Here is a 14,477-nt window from a genome sequence, read left to right on the forward strand (position 1 = left end):
CAGTCTCCTTTCTTGAAGCTTTTAGCTGATATTTTGTACATGACTCAGCATTTTGTGGGTCTCCACTGTGGAGGCTACAGATGACATTCGGTGACAAACAAGTTACTAGAACATTTAAATTTAATTAAAAAATTATTGAAAACATACCAGGCCCAGGATTTCCAAACTAGTGGCATGATAGTAAAAATAATCCATTTGGACTTTGACATACAATAGCAAGTTTATGTATTGATTCTGACGTGTTGCCGTACATACGGCTAAGTATGCATTTAACGGTGTGCAAAATAGAATGTGTTAGAGAAGACACGGGGAGGAGGAAGGATTTATTTATTGGCAGTATTCTACACAGGAGGAATATGAACTTCCAGATGACTTTTTGTGCATATGATTAATATTCTACAGAGAGAGGTTGTCAAAATTGAAGTTTTATTCAAATAAAAATGTAAAAATTAATTACATAATTCCCAAAAGCATGCACTAAGCAGGGGGTTGTATTCTTGGAACACCAAGAAACACATTTAAGTTTTCCATCAAGTTACTGACATTTTATCAAAGTGACAGGCAGAAATAAATATGTAAATGTACAAAAATGAGTTTGGTTTGATGAAATGGGTAACTTTAAAGAGTTAAAAAAAAAAAGCTTGCACACAACCTAATAGTCTTTCTTCAAACAGAAAAGAAGTTAAAGGAATGTAGGAGCAGGTCACCTAGTGCTAGATTTAAACATGGAAACACTGAGCATCTAACTTTTAGCATTTAGAAAAGCACTGGGATTCACAAAGCCTGAGTTTGACACCTAGGCTCCCTATGTAATGAATGAGGTGAGATAGTTGCTTTAAAATGGGATTCATAAAAGCCAGCAGGCAAGGCAGCTCCCCACCTAAGCTAATCAATGGGAGATGCCAAGGTATGTCCTAAGCTCCACCCCCTCAAGGAATTTGGCACCTAAGACTATGGCTACTTCTACAGCTGCGCCACTGTAGCGCTTCAGTGTAGACACTTACTACAGTGACAGGAATAATTCTCCCATCGCTGTTGGCAGTACACCTCCCTGAGATGAGGTAGCTAGGTCAACAGAAGAATCCTTCCATTGACCTAGTGCTGTTTGTGCTGGGAGTTAGGTCCGTTTAACTACGTCGCTCAGGGGTGTGGATATGTCACAGCCCTGAGCAACGTAGCTCCATCAACCAAACTTTTGAGTTGCATTAACAGAGGTAGAGCATGTAAGTCATGGGAGGTGATAGCATCACTCTATTCGGCGCTGGTTAGGCCTTAGCGGGGGTACTGTGTCCAATTCTGGTCTCCGCTGTATAGAAAGGATGTAGAGAATCTGGAAAGGATCCAGAGATGAGCGACAAGAATGATCAAAGGAATGGAATGCAAGCCATATGAGCAGAGACTGAAGGAACTGGGCATGTTTAATTTGGAAAAGAGGAGATTAAGGGAGGGACATGATACTGATCTTCAAATACTTGATAGGCTGCCATAAGAAAGATGGAGAAAAACTATTCTCTCTTGCCACAGAGGGCAGGACAAGAGGCAGTGGGTTCAAATTACAGTATAGCAGATTTCAGTTAATCTCAGGAAAAACTTCCTAACTATAAGAACAGCAGAACAATGGAACAAACTGCCTAGGGAAATCGTGGAATCTCCTTCACTGGAGGTTTTCAAAGAGAGTCGGGAAAGCCATTTGTCTTGGATGATTTAGACCAGGGGTGGGCAAACTTTTTGGCCCGAGGGCCACATCTGGGAATTGAAATTTGAACTGTACCCATTCCTGCACCCCAACCCCCCGCCCCAGCCCAGAGCCCCCTCCCGCATCCTGAACTCCTCATTTCTGGCCCCACCCCAGAGCCTGCATTCCCAACCAGAGCCCTCACCCCCTCCCATACCCCAACCTCAATTTTGTGAGCTCTGGGCTGGGGCGGGGGGTTGGGGTGCAGGAATGGGTACAGGCTCTGGCTGGGGGTGCAGGCTCTGGGGTGGGGTAGGGATGAGAGGTTTGGGTGCAGGAGGGTGCCCTGGCCTGAGATCGAGGGGTTTGGAGGGTGGGAGGGGAATAAGGGCTGGAGCAGGGGGTTGGGGCATGGGGAGAGGCTCAGGGGTGCAGGCTCCGAGCAGCACTTACCTCTTTTAAGATGGGGCGACCACATCTGCACGCAGTATTCAAGATGTGGGCATACCATGGATTCATATAGAGGCAACATGATTTTCTGTCTTATTATCTATCCCTTTCTTAATAATTCCCAACATTCTGTTCGCTTTTTTGACTGCTGCTGCATATTGAGTGGATGTTTTCAGAAAACTATCCACAATGACTCCAAGATCTCTTTCTTGAGTGGTAACAGCTGACTTAGACCCCATCATTTTATATTTATAGTTGGGACTATGTTTTCCAATGTGCATTATCAACATTGAATTTTATCTGCCATTTTTTGCCCAGTCACCCAGTTTTGTGTGATCCCTTTGTAGTTCTTCTTAGGGCACGTCTTCACTACCCGCTGGATCGGCGGGTAGCAATCGATCTATTGGGGATCGACTTATCGCATCTAGTGAAGACGCGATAAAATCGATCCCCGATGGCTCTGCCGTTGACTCCGGAAATCCACCGCGGCAAGAGGCGGAAGCGAAGTCGACGGTGGCGCGTCAGCGGTCGACACGCCGCCGTCCTCACAGCCAGGTAAGTCGACCTAAAATACGCAACTTCAGCTACGCTATTCACGTAGCTGAAGTTGTGTATCTTAGGTTGACACCCCCCACCCCCCCTCCGTAGTGTAGACCTAACCTTAGTCTGCTTTGGACTTAACTATTGTGAGTAGTTTTGTATAATCTGCAAATTTTGCCACCTCACTGTTTACCCCTCTTTCCAGATCATTTATGAATATGTTGAATAGGACTGGACCCAGTACAGACTTCTGGGGACACCACTATTTACCTCTCTCCATTCTGAAAATTGACCATTTGTTCCTACCCTTTGTTTCCTATCTTTTAACTAGTTACCAATCCATGACAGGACCTTCCCTCTTATCCCATGACAGCTTATTTTGCTTAAGAGCCTTTGGCAAGGGACCCTCTCAAAGGCTTTCTGAAAATCTAAATACACTATATCCACTGGATCCCCCTTGTCCATGCTCGTTGACCCCCTCAAAGAATTCTAGTAGATTGGTGAGGCATGATTTCCCTTTACATAAACCATGTTGACTCTTTCCCAGCGTTCATCTATGTGTCTGACAATTTTATTCTTTACTATAGTTTCAACCTGTTTGCCTGGTACTGAAGTCAGGCTTACTGGCCTGTTATTTCCAGGATCCCCCCTAGAGCCCATTTTAAAAATTGGCATCACATTAGCTATCCTCCAGTCATTTGGTACAGAAGCTGATTTAAATGATAGGTTACAGACTAAAGTTCTGCAATTTCACATTTGAGTTCCTTCAGAACTCTTGGGTGAATACCATCTGGTCCTGGTGACTTATTACAGTTAGTTTATCAATTTGTTCCAAAACCTCGTCTACTGACTCCTGGGACAGTTCCTCAGATTTGTCACCTAAAAACAAGGGCTCAGGTTTGGGAATCTCCCTCACATCCTCAGCTGTGAAGACCGATGCAAAGAATTAATTTAGTTTCTCTGCAATGGCCTTATCATCCTTGAGTGCTTCTTTAGCATCTTGATCATCCAGTGGCTCCTGGTTGTTTAACAGGATTCCTGCTTCTGATGTACTTACATTTTTTTTGCTATTACTTTTTGAGTCTTTGGCTAGCTGTTCTTCAAATTATTTTTCTGGCTTTCCTATTTATATTTTTACACTTCATTTGCCAGAGTTTATGTTCCTTTCCACTTTACTTACCAGGATTTAACTTCCACTTTTTAAAGGATGCCTTTTTGCCTCTCACTGCTTCTTTTACATTGTTGTTTAGCTATGGTGGCACTTTTTTGGTTCTCTTACTACGTTTTTTAATTTGGGGTATACATTTAAGTTGAGCCTCTATTATGGTGTCTTTAAAAAGTTTCCACGCAGCTTGTAGGGATTTCACTTTTGGCGCTGTACCTTTTAATTTCTATTTAACTAACCTCCTCATTTTTGTGTAGTTCCCCTTACTCAAATTAAATGCTACAGCGTTGGGCTGCTGTGGTGTTTTCCCCGCCACAGGGATGTTAAATTTAATTATATTATGGTCACTACTACCAAGTGGTCCAGCTATATTCACCTCTTGGACCAGATCTTGTGCTCCACTTAGGACTAAATCAAAAATTGCCTCTCCTCTTGTGGGTTCCAGGACGAGCTGCTCCAAGAAGCAGTCATGTAAGGTGTACTAAAGGATACTTGGATTACATGTTCTGACATCAGGTAACATACCTGACCTTCTCAAGTGTAAATCATTTTGACTTCTTCATACTGTGACAGGTTGGACCCCTTAAGATGCTACCTGATGTGCTGAGATACCACTGAGCCTGCCTGTTATGCCAACTAGGGAACCCTTCTTACCTGTCTTGCTGAGCTAGGGTATTAAGCCTCCTCCAGCAAACATACAGGCAGGGCCCCACCCAACTGCAGAACAAAACAGACACTGAGAACAGTTCTGGAAAGGCTCAGTTTAAGGGACTTGCCCCAGCACAGAGGTGTCCACCTCCCTTGAAGTTCAGACCCAAAGATATATTATGAAATCCGCCTCCTCCCTCATGTGGAGGAAGGTATGCACAACTTCTCACCCACCCCGGCTAGAAATTACAGAAACTGGGTTTAATAATAAACAAAACAATTTTTATTAACTATAAAAGGCAGATTTTAAGTGGTAAAAGGGGTAACAAACAGAACAAAGCAGATTACTAAGCAAATGAAACCAAACACTCAAACTAAGCTAGTTTCACTAAAGAAATTGGTTACAAATAGTATTTCTCACCCTAGATATTGTTACAGGCAGATTACAGAAAGTCTTGAAAGGCAGCTGCACTGATCTCCCTCTTGAAACCTCAGTTAGTATTACTTACAAGCTAGACACCCTTCCAGCTTGGGTTCGATTCTTCTCCCCCCAGTTCAGTTTTTTGCTTCCAGGTCTTTTTCAGTGTCTCTTAGGGTGGGAAGACAAAGGAGAGCACCATGATGATGTCACTCCCCTGCCTTATATAGCTCTTGTGTAAGGCGGGAACCCTTTGTCTTCTAGTGGAAAACCACTGGCATTCCAAAAGGAGAGGAGGGATATCCAGTCCCAGGTGACTTGGACCCATGTCTCTGCAGGGCTGGGCAGCCATTGCTCCTAGGCTGTCTCCAGGGTCCACAGGAAGATTAAGCCCTTTCACAGTCCATTGTCTCTGCTAATGGGCCATTAGCCTTGTCTGGCTTTTCCACTGTTGTACCTGAAGGGCTGGTTGGGGTTGACACCCAAAGTAACACATTTGAAATACAGACACATAGTTAATATTCCTAACTTCAGATACAGAAATGATACAGGCATACAAATTAAATAATCTTATTCAGTAAATCTTAACCTTTCCAATGATATCTCACATGAGCCATCTTGCATAAAGTATATCTCAGTTAGGTCATATTCATATCATAAGCATATTTTCATAAAGAATATGAAGTGAAACGACACACATACCTTTCAGGGGTCTAATATAATGGAGCTGGTACATTGAGTCCTAATAAAGCCAAGGCTGCTACCTAACACAAAACGTAAAAAGATCACTTAGCAGAACACTTAACAACCTGAATGATATCCCATCCTCCACCCCTCAAAATAAGAATTAATTCAATCATTGCTTATTGAGTGACTGCCATCTATTTGTAGGTAAAAAATATACTTTAACTGAGCCAATCTTTGTTGTAAAGGTGGGTTTTTAAGCCAGTGTTATTTCTTTCTTTCATTACATGTGTGGGAACTGAGAAAAGGGTGTCCAATAAAAATGGAAATGAGACACTCATGAGCAGGGAAATAAACCAAGTTCATCAACTCAGGAAACAAGGCAATGGGTATCCTCAGCCTATTTGACTCAGCAAAGATTATTGCTTTTTGCAGTGAACGTCCATAAGGAACCCCCAACCCACTCATCTGTTCCCCAAAATAAGATCTAGCTACATCCTGTCAAAGAGATATCACTGGAATCAGTGCTCAGGAATGTGGAATTGCTATACAGGTCAATAGTTCATTTACGCCAGCGTTTTGGCATTGACAGTGGTCACTACACAATACCTCACCCTGCAGTAGGTAATTAGGGGGATTATCTATGCCCAGGGCATCTAATCCACAATAGTTAGCAGTTGGTTTTTGAGGATCCAAAGCCTGAGGGTTTATATCCCTTCCAAAACTCTTGTTTATTTATTTAATTTACTATAACTCTGTACATTCCATACAAATGTCTAATCCTTTTTGAAACCCTGCTAAACTCTGGGCCTCCAATGATTCTTTGCAGCATTGAGTTCCAACAAATCTGGAAACTAAGATTTCAATTTTTGAAAATAATGATAAAATTGGAGGTACGACAAGGAATAGGAACTAATTCAAGCCCTCTGAAGTACCGTATGAATGCAACTGAGCCAAGACTAGGAGTTGACAGAGGGAATGTTTGCTCCATACTGCAAGACGGCATGGAAAACACCTGGAAGTTGTCAGAAAACCCCCCTCAAAAACAATAACCTAAGACTTTCTATCCAGTTGTTGCTGGCTGAGGCGAAGCAGATAAGCAAGGAAGTGCATTGGCATTGTTAATGGAAATTAAAATAAATCAAAAGAAAGGGTGTGAAAATAACACTCTATTGCACTGGCAGCTATGCGTTGGATGTGAAATATTACCCTTAGCAAGAGGCAGAATAAGCGATCAGGATGACACTAGAGATCCAAGATTTACATCGTGAAAAATGGCTAAGGAAGAGAGGCTTAATTTTATGGGCAAGAAAAGACTCAGAGGTGCAGTCTGTAAAATTCTGAAAAGAATTCATTACCCTGACTCAGATAAATTATTCTTGCTGCCAATGGTCAGAACAGGAAGATAGAAAATAAAGTTTAGGGAACTAGGAGCATAATGAGAAAAGCCCAGTGCATGCAAACAAGAATAAAAATCTCAAACAAGTTCTTAACATGGCATTTTGAAGGAGACAGAGAGGAAAATAAAGACTAACTGAACAGACCTAATGGACTTTCTCCAATTATTGTTTTACATAATGCACCAAAAAGAATTTATCATACTATTTTCATTGCAACTTTATTTTTTATTCTTATGTTTTTTGCGTGAGAAACAAAACAATTAGTCAGATAATCTATAAAATTAATATGCACTTTACAAGATCTTATTTTTCTTTTTTGCTAATGACTTGGATAATGGAGTGGAGAGCATGCTTATAACATTTGTGGATGACACCAAACTGGGAGGGGCTGCAAGTATTTTGGAGGACAAGATTAGAATTCAAAACAGCCTTGACAAATTGGAGAATTGGTCTATAATCAACAAGATGAAATTCAGTAAATACAAGTGCATAATACTACACTTAGGAAGGAAAAAAAGTCAAATGCACAACTACAAAATGTGATGGGGTCCCAGAGCCTGGGCTCCAGCTGGAACATCTTCACTGCAATTAAACAGCCCCCTAGCCTGAGCCCTGTGAGCCCAAGGCAGCTGGTGTGGGCCAGCTGCAAGTTTTTAATTGCAGTGTAGACATATTCTAAGGCTCTATGTCCTTTTCCTGTTGAATCAATTCTGTTGAACTCAATGGAACAGAATCTAGTGCAGCAGCTGGAAGTCTGAGAGGAGCACAGAAGTCATTGTGATCTCTTCAGTGGTAATTCTAACTAGCCATTCAGACATTGCAACTTGCAGTCATTCACCTCAGAATTTTGCAAACCTTACTTTGCATCCCCTTTAGCAGGGGGTTCCCAAATTGTGGTATGCATACCCCAAGGGGTATGTGAGATATCTCTGGAGGGTATGTGGGAGAATTGTGCAATGGTGGATTTTATTTATTAATTATTTTATTGATTGCACTTTCATTATAGGCTAGTCAGACAAAGCTTTAAAACTGTGGGAATTTGTTATATAAAATCTGGTAGTTAATTTACTTCAAGATGTAACACTGAGAACACAGATCCACCGAGATGCTGACGTACAAAGCCCTGACCTCCAATCACTGTACAATATGGGTTCCGTTGCCTTGCAACCATCCAGTCTAACTAAGCTCAGAAATTAGTCAGTTGTTTTTCCCCCCGGTTCTATATATTGCACTATATTGTACGTAACAGTGAAATGTGGCTAAAGACAGGTAGTGTTAAGAAGAACACACAAAGTATTAGTGATGAGAAGGGTAGGAGTACACAGGCAGCTGGTAGATCTGGAAAGGGGTATGCAAGAAGAAAAGTTTGGGAACCTCTGCCCTCAAGTACTTGAACTCTTGAGAGCAAGGTATTTTAGGCATAAGCAAGAAATCCCAGTGTTAACCCTAAGGGACAAGGTTGCTAATTATAAAAGCTTCTATTACATTTTGGAACTTAAGCCTGTAACTCATTGTGTAGATTTACCTGCTTTAATCTGGTAAATAACCCTTATTTCCTTTTCTTCGTTAATACATCTTTAGATAGTTTATTATAGGATTGGCTACAAGCATTGTCCTTGATGGTGAGATCTAAGGTGCAATTGACCTCACGTAAGTGACTGGTCCTTTGGGACTGGGTGTAACCTGAATATTCTTGTATTTTTTTGGTGTAAGGGACTATCTATCACAAAGGCAAGCTTGCCTAGGTGACAAGATAGATCAGAGTACCTTAGGGGACTGTCTGTGACTCCTTAGTTAGGCTGTTATAGTCCCTGAGAAATTTACACTCGATACTTGGTTGGTGAAATCTGAGTATAGAACTCACAGCCAGTTTAGGGTTTGTGCCCTGCTTCTTAATAGTCTGCCATGAGATTGGTACTCATGTTCTTGTGTCACTGAAGGATAGTTTGATGAATGTATCTGATCCAAAATATTTTACATGGAAAACATAGCTTTGAAAATTAATATTTTAAAAGTTGATAATACCCATAATGAGAGATATTTAATGTGACCATTTAATGGGGAATAACTAAAACAAATTAGTTCTAAGTTAGTCTTCCATATCTACACCAAATTTATAGTTCCTATATGTGGGATATGGCAAGAAACACCACCCTGGCTTAACCAGGAGATCTTCAATGATTTAAAAATCAAAAAAGAGTCCTACAAAAAGTAGAAACTAGGTCAAATTACAAAGGATGAATATAAACAAATAACACAAGTATGTAGGGACAAAATTAGAAAGGCCAAGGCACAAAATGAGATCAAACTAGCTAGAGACATAAAGGATAACAAGAAAACATTCTACAAATATATTAGAAGCAAGAGGAAGACCAAGGACAGGGTAAGACCATTACTCAATGAAGGGGGGAAAACAATAACAGAAAATGTGGAAATGGCAGAGGTGCTTAAAGACTTCTTTGTTTCGGTTTTCACCAAGAAGGTTGGTGATGATTGGACACCTAACATAGTGAATACCAGTGAAAATGAGGTAGGATCAGAAGAGGCTAAAATAGGGAAAGAACAAGTTGAAAATTACTTAGACAAATTAGATGTCTTCAAGTCACCAGGGCCTAATGAAATGCATCCTAGAATACTCAAGGAGCTGACTGAGGAGATATCTGAGCCATTAGCGATTATCTTTGAAAAGTCATGGAAGATGGGAGAGATTCCAAAAGACTGGAAGAGGGCAAATATAGTGCCAATCTATAAAAAGGGAAATAAGGACAACCTAGGGACAACTTTAGTAAAGCTTTTGATACTGTCTCACATGACCGTCTCATAAACAAACTAGGGAAATGCAACCTAGATGGAACAAAGGTGGGTGTAAAACTGGTTGGAAAACCATTCCCAGAGAATAGTTATCAGTGGTTCACAGTCATGCTGGAAGGAGATAACGAGTGGGGTCCCGCAGGGATCAGTTCTGGGTCCGGTTCTGTTCAATATCTTCATCCATGATTTAGATCAGGGGTCTCAAACACGCGGCCCGCGGGGTTATTTTCTGCGGCCCGCGAGCCCCTCCAGCCCCCCCGCCCTCCCCCAGTGTTTACCTAGAGCGGCTCCGGCCGGACGTGCACCGGGGACAGGGCGTGCTCCCTGCCTGCCTGCCCTGCCCCTGCGCTGCTCCGGGAAGAGGCTGGAATGTGGGGAAGGGGGGGCGGAGGGGCTGTGTGTTGCTGTTGCTTCAGGCAACGCCCCCAGCAGCTCCAATTGGCCAGGAACGGGGAACCGCGGCCAATGGGAGCTGCTGGGGGCGGTGCCTGAAGCAACAGCAACACACAGCCCCTCCGCCCCCCCCCCCCCATGTTCCAGTCTCTTCCCGGAGCAGCGCAGGGGCAGGGCAGACAGGCAGGCAGGCAGGGAGCCTGCCCTGCCCTGCTCCCGGTACGCGCTGGGCCAGATCCTGCCCCCCGAACCCTCCTGTAGCCGAACCCCCCTATCCTGAGCCCCCTGCCGCACCCTGCACCCCGACCCCCTGCCTCACCCCGCACCCCTCCTGCATCCCAACCCACTGCCCTGAGCCCCATGCCGCACTCCTCCTGCACCCCGACCCCCTGCCGCACCCTGCACCCCTCTTGCACCCCAACCCCCTGCCCTGAGCCCCCTGCCACACCCTGCACCCCGACCCCCTGCTGTACCCCTCACCCCTCCTGCACCCCACACCCCAACTCCCTGCCCTGAGACCCCGCCACACCCCACACCCCTCCTGCGCCCCCTGGGGGCAGGGAGGGGGCAGAGTTGGGGTGGGGATTTCGGGGAAGGGGTTGGAATGGGGGCAGGGAAGGGGTGGGAAGAGGTGGAGCAGGGGCGGGGCCTCATGGAAGGGGTGGTGTGGGGGCAGGGTCGAGGGCGGTGGGGGGAAGGTTTCAGTAATGCGGCCCTCGGGCCAATGTACTAGTCCTCATGTGGCCCTCATGGTCATTTGAGTTTGAGACCCCTGATTTAGATAATGGCATAGAGAGTACACTTACAAGTTTGTGGATGATACCAAGCTGGGAGGGGTTGCAAGTGCTTTGGAGGATACGATTAAAATTCAAAATGATCTGGACAAACTGGAGAAATGGTCTGAAGTAAATAGGATGAAATTCAATAAGGACAAATGCAAAGTACTCCATTTAGGAAGGAACAATCAGTTGCACACAAATAAAATGGGAAATGACTGCCTAGGAAGGAGCACCAAAAGCTAAATATGAGTCAACAGTATAACGGTGTTGCAAAAAAAGCGAACATCATTCTGGGATGTATTAGCAGGAGTGTTGTAAGCAAGACACGAGAAGTAATTCTTCCACTCTACTCTGCACTGATTAGGCCTCAACTGTCCAGTTTTGGGTGCCGCGTTTCGGGAAAGATGTGGACAAATTGGGGAGAGTCCAAAGAAGAGCATCAAAAATGTTTAAAGGTCTAACAAACATGTCCTATGGGGGAAGACTGAAAAAACTGGGTTTGTTTAGTCTATAAAAGAGAAGACTGAGAGGGGACATGATAACAGTTTTCAAGTATGTAAAAGGTTGTTACAAGGAGGAGGGAGAAAAATTGTTTTTCTTAACCTCTGAGGATAGGACAAGAAGCAATGGGCTTAAATTGCAGCAAGGAATGTTTAGATTGTACATTAGAAAAAACTTTTTAACTGTCAGGGTGGTTAAGCACTGGAATAAATTGCCTAGGGAGGTTGTGGAATCTCCAACATTGGAGATTTTTAAGAGCAGGTTAGACAAACACCTGTCAGGGATGGTCTGGATAATACTTAGTCCTGCCATGAGTGCCAGGGACTGAACTCGATGACCTACCAAGGTCCCTTCCTGCCTATGATTCTATGATATTTCACTCTTATGAGAAAGGCATTGGTAGGGCTACCTTGGCCTCACTTGAATGTAAATGTGCTTACGTTTTTATAGAAACGACATGTCTCTATGGCTGTAATATTATTTTTCTAACCTGACTTTTCAGGGGTTGTATGTATGTGCATTTGGATGAGATGCCTCTGATTTACTCTGTAACACTTCATTGGTTGGAAAAAATTAATGGAATTTTTAATATAAATATTAAAATTATGAAAATTTTGAAATATGAAGCAAACTGTGAGACAGATATCATTTACAGAACTCTGGAGTAATACCTATGAGGACAAATAATTCCAGATTCACACCAGAATCACTGAGACCACAATTTGCCTCACCCTGCTTTGTAATTTTTGGTTAACATATTTGTGAAGCTCCAGTCTTAAATTAGCTACTGAAGCTTTCCCATATTATGCCAGGAATGAAGTGAAAACAATCTGAGGAAAATTCCCCCTTGCGGAGAGGTCAGTTAGGCCCACATGCTACTTAAACCTTATGGAGTTTAAGTTTGCACCAAATTTATTAGCATGCAGCACTATGAATTCCCAAACATGAGTAAGGGTATGTCTACACTATGAAATTAGGTCGAATTTATAGAAGCCGGTTTTATAGAAATCGGTTTTATACAGTCGATTGTGTGTGTCCCCACATAAAATACTCTAAGTGCATTATGTCGGCGGACCGCGTCCACAGTACCGAGGCTAGCGTCGACTTCTGGAGCGTTGCACTGTGGGTAGCTATCCCACAGTTCCCGCAGTCTCCGCCGCCCATTGGAATTCTGGGTTGAGATCCCAATGCCTGATGATGCAAAAACAGTGTCGCGGGGCGTTCTGGGTACATGTCGTCAGGCCCCTCCCCCTCCGTCAGAGCAACGGCAGACAATCGATTCGCGCCTTTTTACCTGGGTTACCTCTGCAGACAACATACCACGGCAAGCATGGAGCCCGCTCAGCTCAGCTCACCGTCACCATATGTCATCTGGGTGCCGGCAGAGGTGGTACTGCATTGCTACACAGCAGCAGCTAATTGCCTTTTGGCAGTAGACGGTGCAGTATAACTGGTAGCCATCATCGGCTATCTGGGTGCTGGCAGATGTGGGGCTGCATTGCTATACAGCAGCAGCTCCTTGCTTTTTGGCAGTAGATGGTGTATTATGACTGGTATCCATCATCGTCGTATTCCTCAGTGAGTTTGGTCAGAGGCACCTGGGCAGACATGTTTTGTCTCCTAGAGACTCAGTCCTGCCGGCAGTCCTATTGAACTGTCTTGATGATGATGGCTAGCAATTGTAATACAGCATCTTCTGCCAAACACCCAGAAGATGCCGATGGCTATCAGTCATGCTGCACCGTCTGCTGCCAGCCTAAGATGTAAAAGATAGATGGACCAGATTTGTTCTGTATTCATTTGCTTCCCCCTCCCTCCGTGAAATCAACAGCCTGCTAAACCCAGGGTTTTGAGTTCAATCTTTGTGGGGGCCATTCTGTGTGACAGTTGTTTGTGTTTCTCCCTGATGCACAGCCACCTTTGTTGATTTTAATTCCCTGTAAGCCATGTCGTCACTTGCCCCTCCCTCCCTCCGTCAGACAATAGTTTCGTGCCTTTTTTCAGCCCAGATGCCATAGCACTGGGAGCATGGAGCCCGCTCAGATCACCGTGGCAATTATGAGCACTATGAACACCATGCGCATTGTCCTGGAGTATATGCAGAGCCAGAACATGCCAAAGCAAAACCAGGCGAGGAGGCGATTGCAGCGATTGCAGCGCGGCGACAAGAGTGATGAGGAAATTGACATGGACGTAGACCTCTCACAAAGTACAGGCCCCAGCAATGTGCAAATCATGGTGTTACTGGGGGAGGTTCATGGCGTGGAATGCCGATTCTGGGCCCGGGAAACAAGCACAGACTGGTGGGACCGCATCGTGTTGCAGGTGTGGGACGATTCCCAGTGACTGCGAAACTTTCGCATGCGTAAGGGCACTTTCATGGAACTTTGTGACTTGCTTTCCCCTGCCCTGAAGCGCCAGAATACCAGGATGAGAGCAGCCCTCACAGTTGAGAAGCGAGTGGCGATAGCCCTGTGGAAGCTTGCAACGCCAGACAGCTACCGGTCAGTCGGGAATCAATTTGGAGTGGGCAAATCTACTGTGGGGGCTGCTGTGATCCAAGTAGCCAACGCAATCAAAGACCTGCTGATATCAAGGGTAGCGACTCTGGGAAACGTGCAGGTCATAGTGGATAGCTTTGCTGCAATGGGATTCCCAAACTGTGGTGGGACGATAGACAGAACCCATATCCCTATCTTGGCACCGGAGCACCAAGCCACCGAGTACATAAACCGCAAGGGGTACTTTTCAATGCTGCTGCAAGCCCTGGTGGATCACAAGGGACGTTTCACTAACATCAACGTGGGATGGCCGGGAAAGGTACATGATGCTCGCGTCTTCAGGAACTCTGGTCTGTTTCAAAAGCTGGAGGAAGGGACTTTCTTCCCGGACCAGAAAATAACTGTTGGGGATGTTGAAATGCCTATAATTATCCTTGGGGACCCAGCCTACCCCTTAATGCCATGGCTCATGAAGCCATACACAGGCAGCCTGGACAGTAATCAGGACCTGT

Source organism: Terrapene carolina, unplaced genomic scaffold, assembly GCF_002925995.2.
Source record: "Terrapene carolina triunguis isolate 2854851 unplaced genomic scaffold, T_m_triunguis-2.0 Scaffold23, whole genome shotgun sequence".
Classification (NCBI taxonomy): Eukaryota; Metazoa; Chordata; order Testudines; family Emydidae; genus Terrapene; species Terrapene triunguis.